We start from the raw sequence: 14,581 nt of genomic DNA, 5'->3' as shown, positions 1-14,581 counted from the left end.
TCGTTTTTAAGAAATTTGAATTCATCATCAGATAACATTTTCTTATTTCTCCACCTGGCCAGTTTGTGGTGGTATTCTTGTTGTATAATTTTTAGTGTTGTCATATTGGTACGTTCGTAACATTGTCTATCATTAAGCTGGAAGTAGGCCTCCTTGTCGTACTTGGCTCGTGTCAACAGAACAATGTTACCTCCCTTGTCACTTCCTTGAACAATGATGTCTTTTCCTTTTCTTAGTCTCGTCACCAACGCCTCATATTGTTGTGTTTGCTTATCATATTGCCGCTTTTCTTTGGCTATCCGTCTCTGAAGACCTTTTAGCTACAAAGTGACATTCTCATGAAAGATGTCAATGGCATCTCGGGGCACGAGGGGACTGAAAGTAGATGGTGGCTTGAAAGGTGTTTTCGGCACTATTTGTTTTGTAGGAACAGTCGCTAATTCCTCCTGTCTTGGACTAACTTCATATCCAGCCCCCTCAGTTTCCCACAACTCCATAATGTCTCTAGAAATTCCTGAACATGAAGCCAAGTCTTCATCTGAAGGATCCGGATTGTGAGATAGAAATATTTTGTTAGCTTTAAGGAGGTGGAATTTGCGTAGTTTCAGTTTTCTGACCGCTTTATATAAATCCAGTCTCATTGATGCAAAATCCAGATTAGTTTGTGGTGCATATGATAGGCCCAATTTAAGAATGTTTTCATCATCGCCTGTGTACTTTATAGGGGTCAGGTTCACAATAGTACAATTGGTATTGTTATGTTCTATTGTTTCTTGGCTGACCATTTACTCCTGCTCTTCTTTCTGTTTTATATGATGCCCCTCTTCCTCGCATTGCGCCGCTGCCTGCGCTTGTAATTTGCTTGTTTTCATTGTAATTTCTTTGTGTTCGGGGTCTGAGAGATTGCAATCTCTCGTGGCATAAAAAAAACAATTTCATCCCCTGGAGAGGGTTTGGTCAACTGGCTTTGCATTTCCGCGCCTCGAAGCTCAGAGTCCGATTCATTATCCCCCGCTGAGCTAATATCCGACATGGTTGAGTCGGTCTGGTCCTTGTTTCTTGGCTCCTTAAACTTTACATTTGTTTTTGCCGCTGGCCCACGTAGGGCATCATATTTCTTCGAGAAAGTGAAAATTTGACCAAGCTCATAATCATTGCGGTCTCGCTGGAATTTAAAGGCTTTTCTTTCCCTTATTTTTGTTTCCTCATTTTTAAGTCTAGCATTCATTTCACTTGTTAATTTGGCTTTTTCTTCGGTTTCACCAAATGTCTCCAGTTCCTCATAGATTGCAGCTATTTCTGTAAGTAATTGTGTTCTGTCGATATCAGCGTACTTGATTAAAATCAGTATTAGGAGTCTGGACGATTCTAGATTACTTTCGGCCCATTCTCGCATAAGATCAGGGTTGGGGTTTCTGTAACTTGGGGCCGTTAGAATTCTCAAACCCGTTGACATCTATATATCCTTGTAAAGACTTGGATTCCCACCATTTGCTTTGTTCGTTTTAAGTTTCTTCTCTAAACTTATCCTTAAGAGTACTGTTGCTAGAATTGCCATCTGTGTTAAGTCTGTGTTAAGTCTCCCCCGAATATCAACAGGGATCGGGAGGTTGTCCGAAAACATTACCATTGCTGCAGCCTCCCGGTCTTTCACGCTGTCGGCCGACATACTGAATAGCACTATTATTGTCTCTCAGGCGACTTATACAGTATTCTTGTTGAATTTTAAGAACTGAGCGCCAATGCACAATTGCTCTCCACCCCTTAATACCTGATTTCTTCTGATGCCTTGAAGTCAAGATTCTCCTCCTTGTGTAACGTGTCCTCCGAACCTGGCACCCACAGAGCCTCCTCTTCTTCGTACGGCGTCTTTACATACACGTTCAGAGGGGTCAAACGCTGTTTTCCTTCTGGAAATGCTTGAATCCAGGAAAGCCCGGATAGAGTTTAGTGGTCGGCGTTGTCCAAACAGAATGAAGAGGGTCCCGTGTAATGGCCGTATGAAACAGTCCAGCCAAATATATGAAATACCTCGTAGATGAGCCGCAGTTGTATCGTCACCACTGTAACAGCATACACGGACACGGACCAGATAAATAAGTGCTAATTATTTTATTTTGTGCAGTTTTGCCGCCATAACGTTTCGGCTCCTCCGAGCCTTGATCACATGACAACATGAACCAATAAGACCATGGTTTTTAAAGTGACTGTGCATTACAAAAACCGATCATGTGACTGTTTTTGTTAGGAGAAATGGATGACAGACTTCGTTGTTAATCCAAAGCAGCATTTGTAGTTTTAGTGTAAGTAGTTAACATATACGGATTAAAACATACAATTTAAAAAGTATTTCATGTAAAAATGCAGTATTTGCACCAACCCAAAATATGTGCGACAGCTGGCAACAAATGTGCAAATCACGCTAGTGTGCAAATATGATGCTGTAAACAATTATTCATTTCGAAATTGATGAGGATATATGGATAAATCCAATATAATAAAAATACCTCTTCTGAATAATATTGCTATACATACAGCATATTCTACACATAAGGTAAAATTCTTAATGGAAAAAACCCCTATGCAGTACATCAAATTGTAAATACATTTCAACGACTGAAAATTGCAACTCATACTGCGGACATTGTATACACATTAGTGTTAACTTATTGTTATATATGCCTAGTGTTAGCAATAGTATTTAGGTAGTGTATTAACCGTGTAACAAAATATGCTTCCTAAGCGACTATATGTGTTCCTCTACAGGTAAAACATGGAGTCTCTTCAGTATAAATTCTGGATATATTTTTATTCCTCAAACATATGTTGAAAAACTTAGATTATTGTCCTGAGTAGATTATTGATTTTCTTAAAATAGATATCAGGTATTACTGTGTTATTAACTCCTTTGCAGTCAACATGTGTTTTGCCCCTTTGAAATGACATGCAAGCCTGGGGCTTTATCAAGGCTTTTTCTGATTCTATCTCTGTATTTCGGATAATAAGACGGTTGCGACACAAATTCCCCTCTCGATCTTAATGTCTCTGCGGTCCTCTACAAGAAATAATGTCTCTGAGATCCTTGCCAAATAAAGCTTTATTTGGCAAGGACAGTAGGGACGTTACTTCTTGTAAAGAACTGTGAAGACATTAAGGTCATATAGACTGACTATTGAGAGATGTTGTTGGTCCAACCCTTACACGAGTGTTCAATATTTATCTGAAGTGAATCCCAGACACAGAACCTATGTATTAACAGTGAGTTTCAGAGTGTGTAGGGCCTCAAGAACAGATGACATTATTGATGACATCACTGATAGCATATCTGATACATCCATCCAACCCACTGCTGTTCAAATTACTCAATACACCAGTGCATCATTTCAGATATGAAGGTAAGTACTAAATAGTGCAGAATCAAGTAAAACGTTATATATTATTCAGACACAGAAGCCCCTTGGGAGAACCAAACTTCTCCTTTGCACAATCTTCTCACTCTACTGACCACTTGTTGGATAGACGATCTCATGTGGGTAATCATTGGGTAATCATCCAGACATGGGTGGGTAAGCCCCTGCTGCACACAATGTTCACTTTGTGCAAAACATTTCATGGAGATCTGACTTCCTGCAGACACTCAAGCCTCATAGTTTGTAAAGGCCTTCTAATGCACAGCCTTCATCCTTTACCTAACAGTTCATGACTAGCAAGCCTCTCATGGGAAAAGAACCAGACACAGATGGCAAAATACCAGCTCCAAATACTCGTCACCCTGTGCACAACTCCTTCATGGAGAGCCCACTATCTCTAGCCATCCAAGGCCCCTTAGGTGGTAAAGCCCCTACATTCACAGTCTTTACCTGGTACCAAACACTCAATGGATAGCAATCCTTTTGTGGCCAATCACACACTAATGGATGGGCCTGTACCTAGTACATACCACCACCACCATATATAACTTTATTTAGATCACAAGGATCTTAAATGTGCAAAACACAGGAAAGGTTTAAGACAGTATAAAAGGATAAAAGACCAATGTTAAATGAGCACAGGGCTACCATAAAATACAGCTTGAAAAAATAGAAAATTCCTACAATACATTTTGAGCATTTAATCCACAGGGCAAGCCAATATTTGGCGAAGCCAAAAACTATTATCTTACGTGTGTCGGTAGATAAAATTCTCAGTACCTCAAGATAATGGCCAGGGCCAATTAATCTACACAAAGGGTTAATCCACTTGGCCCTCAGAGTTTTATAGTGGGGGCAAAAAAATAGTAAGCGAACTATAGATTCTGAACTGGCTTTGCACGGAAGACAAAGATCATCAGACGAAACATTTCGACACCACTTCTTACAGAACAGTTTGGCGTGTAAAATCTTATATCAAAATTGTAAAAACATTTTGCGTGCCAAAGCGGGGACATCTTCATTAATAGTTTCCTCATAAATAGGGCCATATTTAAAAATTGTAAAATCCTGAGACAAATTGCCCGCCACTTTGTACATCTCCATCTCTGTTATTGTTTCCAGGTAAATCAGTTTTACCCTAATCGTTGATAATAGAGACAGCCTTTCTGGATTAGACCAATATGCCTTCATCCCTAGCCTCCTAAGTAGATCGCTCAAGGAGCTAAACAATAGGATGGAGGTTATCTGGGAATATTTCAAAAGGTCAATTGTAACCCCTCTGTAGGGGACTTGCTCTTCAACAGACCACAAACGGTACCAAAACATTGATAATTTGTAGTCTAGCTTATGGGCCAGTTGTCTTTGGACGAGGTCCAGAAACAATAGGGTCAGAGGGGTACTGGGAGGTAAGTTTAAAAGAGGTCTTAAAAAACGAGTTTCTATTATAGTAAGGCAATTCATGTTCCCACTACCCCAAAGTTTGACCCCATAGAGTGCCCCCCCCTAGAGCTTTAATGTTGTAAATTTCTAGAGCTGAGTAAGCCTGGGCAAAGCACTACGCTACGCTTGCGTAGTTTGCAAAGTTTGCGCTACTTCACACTACGCGAATTGCACGTAGCACAGTGCAAACACGCGTAGTGTTGCGTAGTGCAGCGGTCATTGTTTGCTTGCTCGCGGTCCTCAACGTCAAGTTGGCGACCACAAGCAAGCAAAATGACATCCCGGCGAGACATTTTCCTCGTTTGCGATCAGCAACATCAAGTTGGCAATCGCGAGCGTGGAAAATAAACCTCCCGGCGAGATTCTCAACGCGGGGAGGTCAGATTTCTCATTGTGAGTGGTCGCGTATGCTCGCGACCGCTCGCGATGAGAAACTACCAGTTCGCGTTGAGAAAGCTGCCGCTCGAGTAAAAATCTTCTCGAGCGGCAGAAAACTACAGCTCACACTGTGCAAGATGCCGTTTTCAATGATTGCACAGTGCCGGATGCTTGTCCGCACTGTGCAATCATTGAAAATGGCATCTTGCTCAGTGCGAACAGGGTACTACACAGTTCGCGAAGTGCTACGCGTAGCTCACATAGTGCGAAGTGAACTTTGCGTAGCTAAACGTAGCGCTACTTCGCGAACTACGCCCAGGGTTAGAGCTGAGCCCATTTTCCTAGACACCATACTTTTATGAATTTTGCTTATGTGAGCGATCTGCTGAAAAAGGGACAGTTTCACTTTAACAATATGAGGGGCCAAGTTTAAATTGGATGTTAGGCAAATCCCCAGATAGTCAAAGGCAGATACTTGCTCGAGGATACTTCTTCCTACATACATACATCTTTTGGATGGTTTTGCAGTCCCTTTAGAGTAAATAATACATTTTGTTTTGACCTCATTTAATACAAGGCCCTGGTCATTACAGAACCGAATAAAATCTTTCACTAGTTGTTGGAGGCCTTGAGGGGTTTGAAGATTAGTAAGGTATCATTGGCAAAGGGGAGTGCAGGTACTCTTCTCTCACCTACTTTTGGGGCATCACACCCATCCTTATCCAGAAAGCTTCCACCCCGTTGATAAAGAGTGAAAATAGGGTGGGTGCTAGAACACATCCCTGTCTTACTCCACATTGAATTGAGAATTGCTCTGTAAGTTGGTTATTCTTCTCCCACCTGACTTCGACTGTGTTTGATGAATGCAGACAAATTAACATTTCTAAAAGATTATGGGTAGGCCCATATAATTTACTACTCGTCATAGTTTTGCTCGAGGTACCCAGTCAAACGCAGTCCGTAAGCCAACAAAGGCCACACATAACTTCCCCTCTTTAATGGCCACTTCCTTGCAGTAGATACACAGGAAACGGAAGACCTGGTCCAAAGTGCTAATATTACCTCGGAAACCTGTCTGGTAATCGCTCAAGATGCGGGAATCTAAGATCCAGTCCTGGATTCTGGCCAATACCTTTTTGTAGAACATTTTCTGCAGGGAGTCAATGAGACTAATGGGCCTGTAGCTGGCTGGGTTAGCTCTCTCGCCCTTCTTATAGATGGGGATTATTTCTGCTATTTCCACAAAGGAGGGATGTTCATGCCAGATGCAATGGCATTGGTTAGCATATTGATATGGAATGCCCAAGCAGTTGGATCCTCTGTGTACAGGCCGTTTCAGGATTCGATCAGGGCCAGGGGCTCTAGTTGGAATACAGGAGCGGATCGCTAATTAGGTTTCTTCCAAGGTGAAAACCAAGTCTTCGGCTGCTCCAGATGGGGCTTTCCCCCTCAACTCATTAGGGTCCTCTGACTCAATGATACCTAGTTCATAAACGTGCCCAAAATGGGACACCCATTCCTCTGGCTGTACTGTATACTTCAATACAATTTTTCTACCATTAAGCCAGTGGGCCGCTTTTTTCCAAAAGGTCTTGGAGTCTTTGGCTGTCAGAGGTCTTTGTAGGGAGAACCATAGGAGCTTTCCCATTTCTTTCTAGCTGACTCTATTGCTTGCCTGTACCTTATTCTGCATGCTACAATATTAGGGCGAACATTAGATTTTGGTGCCCAAACAAGCTCCCCTTTTACTTTCCTACAGTCCTGATTATACCAAGCTACCTTGGGATCAAGCCTTAACTGTTTCTTTTCTGATTCCAATATTGACTCCTAGTGCTGTTTGCCCAGCAGGTCCCTAATCTCATTAAAGAGGAATTTTTGGCGAATGCCTAGCTTCATGCCTACTTTGTGTTTAGGATATTTGGCCAGCTCTTTCACCTCCATGCAATCTTTACCTTTGACTACTTCCAGAACCCCTGGGTGTTCCTCTACCCAGTCCGATCTGATGGTTCTCTGGTTGTTTGTAATAGATAGATCTCCCACATCAGAAATGCCCCTAAAATCTGGTTCATACAGTTTTCCATCCAATGCATACGTTCTTGTGCAGAGCCAACTCTCTCCATATACTCAAGCCCCCTTAGGAGACCGAGGACCTACTGCATAAACCTTTGTCCTGTAGAAAAGCCTTTACAGATGCAGGACTTTATCTTGGATACAACCATTGAAGGTGGGCTCGCACCCTTCACACACCCAAGGCCCATTAGGATGCCAAGCATGTTGCTAAACCTCACATCCAATAGCATTATAGAAAATTAGGTATAGGTGTACCTTAGGTTTGGATGTTGTCTCAAAAGATGTCAACAATATTATCATTTGAGGTGTCATCAGTAAGGTCACTCAATGGTGTCATTTAACATGTCATGAGTAATGTAATATGTGAGGTCAAGGTGGGGGTACATGTTATAGATAGCTCAGCACACCACAACTGGTGAAATTTAGTTTTTTTGGCAACATTTTTATTTTATTGACATTTTCACCTAACTATAACCTCACTTTAATCTTTGTTTTTTATGATGAATTTCTAAGGTTTTTTAAGCATAAAATAAGGTGTTGTTTCCAGACCTAATTGTAACCATCCTTTTTTCGATGATGTTTTTTGGTTTTTTAACATACAGTAACACATTATTACCATCCCTTACTTTAAGGTCACTTTGCCCTTTGTTTTTGCAGTTAATATCTATGTTTCTTTAACATAAAGTAAAATATTACAAACATACCAACCTGTATGCAGTTGGCACTTTGCTACATAAAAAGGCTTGAGTATGTGGAGAGAGTGAGCTTTCAGTGAGGATCTGCACAAGGAACTCAGCCTCTTTGTAGTAGTGGCACACCCACCTATTTGAACTTGGGAGTGTGAAGGGAGTGTGCTTTCCATGAAGAGTACTGCAGAGAGTGCAGGCTGTGCATTGTAGAGGCATCCCGCCTAAAGTGGCTTGGATTTCTGAAGGGAGTGGGTTCTATGCATAGTCTGTGCACTGAGTGCAAACTATGCTTAGTAGGGGCTTTACCAGGTAATGAGGCCTGGGTCTCGGAGGGAGTGGGTTCTACACACAGTCTAACAGTCTATGTACTGAGTGATGGTTGTGTTTAGAACAGGCTTGTCCACCTAATGGGGTTAGGTGTTTGGAGGGAGTGGGCTATCTTCTCACTGTACCTTGTAGGGGTTTGTCCACCTAATACCACTTGCCTGTCTAGAGGGAGTGGGCTCTTCACACAGTCTGCACACTGAGTGCAGACTGTGTTTTTTAGGATCTTGCCCACCTAATGGGGCTTGGTTCTATGAAGAAAGAGGCTCTAAACACAATCTCCATACTAAATGCTGACTATGCAAAGTATGGGCTTGCCCACCTAATGGGGCTTTTGCCTCTTGAGGGAGTGGCTTTAAGCACAATCTGCATACTGGGTGCTGACTGTGCATAGTAGAGGCATGCCCACCTAACAGTGCTTGCTTGGTTGAAGGTAGTGGGCTCTACTGAGACCATAAGTCATGTAAAGGTAGCTGCAAATATTTTTTTCTTGTTGCTTCAGCCAATTAGGTCCTTCGGTTCCTACTGTGAGACCAGCTGATCAGTTGTCCTTTTTCATGTTTTTTCCCACAAGAATCTTACGGGAGTCTTGCAGTAACATATTTCTAGACATTTTGAACCTTGATTTTTCTAATACAAATGACCAGATTTACATCAAATCACAAAACATACATTTTCTGGGTAAAGATTTGGCTTTCTGGCAAGTTTGGTGCAATTCTGTTCAGCCATTTTTTGCAGTATCATTGTCCAATCTTTCCTATGTAAACTCATGCCTTTAACAAGCACTACTCATACCCTTTCATGTAACATCACGTTTACCATGTGAAATTGTAGGATTTATAACAACACTGTGACATCTCAATTGACATTAATTGTGAGAAAAGTGTGCGTGGTAGAGTGCCGAGTCATAGTTAATGTAGAGTGCGAGTTAGTTGACAGCAATGTGTATGGAGGTGCACGACTCACAGTAATTTGAAGGTGGTGCGTAAATGATAAATTTAAGATATTATTACTATGCATTTAGAATTTCTAATGCTTGTCTAGTGTAAGTTGGGTTTGTATAGACAGTAAATCATACATTTTATTTATAACTATAACTTTAGAATTTGCAATGTTTGTGTAGTTTAAGTTTGGTTTGTGTAGAAAGAATAACTTAACTATAACTTATCCATAACCATTCGTTTTTTCGTTGCATTTCAATGGGTTTTATTTTTTAATAAAAATGTGTTTCAAATCATAGAGTGGAGTGTCATGAAGTCAAATATCATTAAGTGGAGTGTTGTAGTGTACTTTGGAGGAGAATGTTGTAGGTGTAGTGTTGTACAGTAGAATGTTATGCAGTGGAGTAGAGTGGAATCGATGGGAGTGGCACATTGTACAGTGGAGTGGTGTGCCGTATAGTAGAGTCGAGTGCTGTACAATGGAGTGTTTTCTACAGGAGTGTCTTGGAGTGGAGTGCCGTCACGTAGAGTGTGATAGAGTGGCATTGAGTGGAGCACAGTGTAGACTGGAGTGGCATAGAGTGGAGTACAGTACAGTGAAGTGTCATAGAGTCAAGTGTCAAACGGTAGGGAGGTATAGAGACTCGTTCAGTGGTGTGTCGTAGAGTGTAGTGTAATAGAGTGGTGTCTTGCACAATGGAGTTTGGTAGAGTTTCGTACAGATTAGTACAGTGGAGTAGAGTGGCAAAGAGTGTAGGGGCATAAAATGGAGTAGAGTTTTCTAGAGTGGAGTTGCATACAGTGAAACGGCGTGTCAAAGAGTACAGTAGAGTGTCATAGATTGGAGTGAAGTGTCATACAGTGGAGTAGGAGTGGCACTGAGTGGAGTAAAATATTTTAGAGTGGAGTGGTATAGAATGAAGTGGCATGTCATACAGTAGAGTGTTATAGAGTAGAGTGGACTGTCGTAGAGTGGAGTACTATACAGTGTTGTGTGGTACAGTGGTGTATCATTCAGATGAATGCAGTTGAGTGGAGTGTCATCGAGTAGAGTGCTGTAGAGTTAAGTGTCAAAGACTGGCACAGAGGGGAGTAGAGTGGACTTGAGTGTTGTAGAGCTGATTGTCGTCCAGTCAAGCATTGTAGAGTACAGTGGAGGAGAGTGTGGTAGATTGGAGTGCCATGCTATATAGTGGAGCAATGTATCGTAGAAAGGAGTAGAGTTGTGTGCCGTAGAGTGTCATGCAGTGTAGTAGAGGGGATAAGCATAGAGTGGAGTAGAGGGTCATAGAGTATAGTTCAGTGTCGTACAGTGGAGCAGCATAGAGTGAAGAATCGTACATTGGTGTAGAGTTGGGAAATGGGTCGTAGAGCGGAGTAGAGTGTAGTGGCGTGGCATAGACTAGACTAAAATGTTATAGAACAGAATGGCGTATCGTAATATAGAGTGGCTTAGAGTGCAATAGAGTTGAGTGGCGTAGCATACACTGAAGTAAAGTTACATACATTGGAGTGTTGTGTCATACACCAGAGTGGAGAGGTCTGTCATACAGTGTTGGAAAGTGTCACAGAGTAGAGTAGACTGAAGTGGCGCACAGTGAAGTAGAGTGTTGCAGAGTGGATTTGCATACTGCAGAGTATAATGTCATTGAGTGTGATATAGTGTAGTGGCATAGAGCAGAGCAGAGTGTCATACAGTGGCAAAGAGTTAGTGTTATACAGTGGGGTGTAGGGACATAGAGAGGAGTAGAGTGTTGTAGAGTGATACACATTGAAGTACAGTTTTGTAGAGTGGAGTTGCATATAGTGCAGTTGAGTGTCATAGAGTGGAGTGTCATAGAGTGGAGTATCCTACAGTGACGAAAAATCAGATAAAGTGTTGTAGTGTGGAGTAGAGTGGCAGGGAGTAGAGTAGAAAGGCATAGAGAGGAAATAAAAGTGTCATAAATTAGAGTAGTGTGTCAGACAGAACAGTGAAGTGGTGTGTCGTACAATGCTGGAAAGTGTTGTAGAGTAGAGTGGAGCGGTATTCAGTAGAGTAGAGTCTTGTAGAGTGCAGCTTCATACAGTAGAGTAGACTGTCATGGAGTGTGGTATAGTGGAGTGGCATAGAGTGGTGTAAAGTTGAATGGCATAGATTGGTATAGAGTGGAGTGGTGCACAGTGAAGTACAGTAAAGTGGAGTACTGTGTCATAGAGTAGAAAGGAGAAAAGTGGGGTGATGTGGTATACCGAGAGTTGCAAAGAGTGTATAGAGTAATATAGAGTGGCTTAGATCGGAGTATAGTGTTGCACGGTGGAGTGTAGGGGCATAGAGTGGAGTAAAGTGTCAGAGAGTGGAGAGGCAGAGTGGAGTGTTGTACAGTAAGGTAAACTGTCATACAGTGTAGTTTAGTGGTGTAATATAGAGTGGAATAAAGTGTCATAGACTGCATTGATGTGTAGTTGAGTAGAGTGCCATGAAGTGGAATACAGTGGAGTGCCATATCATACAGTAGAGTAAACTGTCATAGAGTGGAGTGGTGTGTCATACAGTAGACTGGAGTGTAATTTCATAGAGTGTTGAAATGTATCATAGATGGGAGTGCCATAGAGTGGATTACAGTGTTGTAGAGAGGAGTAGATTGGAGTGGAGTAGAGTGTTGTAGAGTGTGATCTTATTAGAGGTACAACTGTAAGACTGACACCACATAAAGTGGTGTTCGTTTAAAAATAAAGTACTTGCTGGAAACCTCACATATGTGTGAGTAGATATTTGTGTATTTTTTTTTTATTAAAGTAACTTCAGTTTTCCTTTCCCTTTACCAAATACAAGACTACATGTCCCAGAATGGAAAGAAAACAAGAAGATGATGAACTAACACCTAACATGGATCAACTTGCAATTCATCTAAACTCCATCACACAACAGAAAGTGCACTACATAGCCTACCTACAGTGTATAGTAGATGACATACCAAGGTTCAAGCCCTGTTAATAAAGCAAAATATTTGCAGATTAGAACACCATAGGCTGTATTACCTCTTGTGCACCGAGAGCACAATAGGAATTTGCACCCACTTTTTTCATTCACTAGACACTTTGGTATTACAGAAGGGGCCACAGATGCATGCATGACCACTTTTAAATTTGAATCCCACCAGCCCTGAAGGGCAGATTTATATAGAATAATGCAACGCAGTGCAGTCATGAAAGTGGTGTGCTGCATTGCATTAATGGGAATGAGCTGTAATTCTCCATAGATACCTAGATTTAGCACGTCCAACTAACGGAATTCATCGAAGAGAACTCCATCCTCGACTACTCCCAATCTGGATCCCGCAGCAGACACAGCACTGAGACCGCCCTACTCGCCGCTACAGATGACATACGCACTCTCCTCTACCAAGGCCACACCGCTGCCCTGATCCTACTCGACCTCTCTGAAGCTTTCGACACCGTCTCCCACCTCACTCTCACTGCCAGACTCCATGACACTGGTATATAGGGAACCGCCCTCGACTGGCTCCGCTCCTACTTAACCGGCAGAACCCAAAGAATCAGACTTCCACCCTTCCTCTCCAAACCCACAGAGACCAACTGCGGAGTACCCCAAGGATCGCCGCTCAGCCCCACGCTCTTCAACATCTACATTGCCCCCTAGCCGCCATCATGAAACAGCATGGACTCAGCATAGTACCCTATGCCGATGACACCCAGCTCATCCTCTCCCTCACTAAGGACCCCTTCACCACAAGACTCATCTTCCAGGAAGGAATGAAGGACGTCACATCCTGGATAAGCAGCAGCTGCCTGGAGCTCAACTCAGGGAAGATAGAAGTCCTTGTCCTCAGACCCTCCCCCTCTGCATGGGACAACACCTGGTGGCACACCACCCTCAGCAGATCCCCCCAACACCACAGTCCATGCTCGGAACCTCAGAATCATACTGACTTCTCCCTCTCCATGACCCAACAGATCAACGCCGTCGCAGCCACCTGCTTCAACACCATCTGCATCCTTCGCAAAACCTTCAAATGGATCCCCCCGAATCAAGAAAGACCGTTACCCACGCACTAATAACCAGCAGACTGGACTACAGAAATGCCCTCTATGCTGGGATCAACAAATCTCTGCTCCACAGGCTCCAGACCATACAGAACATCGCAGCCAGACTCGTCCTCAGCATCCCTCGACACAAACACAACACCTGCAAGACCTCCACTGGCTTCCCGTCGAGAAGAGAGCAACCTTCAAGTTACTCACCCATGCCTACAAATGCCTCTACACCACCGGACCCCAATATATCAATGAAATAATCTCCTTCCACGTACCCAAGAGAAACCTCTGGTCTGCCGACCTTGCAGAAACAACACGCATCCGCAGAGCCAGAATGGGTGCAAAAGCCTTCTCCTACATCACGACAAAGACCTGGAACGAGCTTCCGAACAACATCAGACGAACCCCCACTCTGCACATCTTCAGGAATACCTTCATGACCTGGCTCTTTGACTGACTGGAGCTGCACCCCTCCCAGTACCTTGAGACCCTTACGGGTGGGTAGCGCACTTCACAATTCCCCGATTGATTGATTGAACATTCTCTTTCTTTGTTTGCTGCATGCAGCACACATCCAAAGATGAAATAATGAGGAGAAATAAAGATATTCTTCCTCCTTATACCTGACTTGGGAAGGTGTAGCATGTTGACGCATTCCCAGGTTTGCTAGCCTTAGCAAATCCGGGAATGCCCATACCCCACTCTCGGAAGCCCTTCCCAAAGCAAGATAATTCAAGGCAGCGCTATTCGCAGAAAGGCGTTACTCAGTATTTACAAAACTAAGTAAAGTGACTTTGCGTGTAAATGCCAAAAATGTTTTTGTGTCAGGACTGATGCACAGAAGTGTTGCAACCCTGATGTGAAATCATAGTAAATCTGCCCCAAAATGTGTGCTGGTGTGATCCCAAAGGGTCATGTTGTCATTGGCATGGGACGCTACCCTATACATGTGAAGGAATACTCAACCTTTGCAACTACGCATAATACAGATGCGGTTACAGAGGCAAAGAGATCATTAGGAGGGGTGGAGACTGTGCGCAACATAGATGTGCTATCACTGGTAAGTGGTGTTGGCTTAGGGTGGTGGCGCTTGCTGCAGGCTCACAAAAGTTCCAGTCCATGTTTTAGTCTTTAAGTTCTAGTGTTTGTAGTTTTCCTTTCCTACACAAATACAAATATTAGCACATCAAAAATCTGTGCGGAACTCACACACACTTTGACTTACATGCAGACGGCGGATCGTACTCCAGTCTACTGAATGCAAAACATTAACCAGCTTGTAGGCCGATTT

Source organism: Triturus cristatus, chromosome 5_1 (genome assembly GCF_964204655.1).
Source record: "Triturus cristatus chromosome 5_1, aTriCri1.1, whole genome shotgun sequence".
NCBI lineage: Eukaryota > Metazoa > Chordata > Amphibia > Caudata > Salamandridae > Triturus > Triturus cristatus.
Note: the sequence above shows the minus strand (reverse complement) of the source record.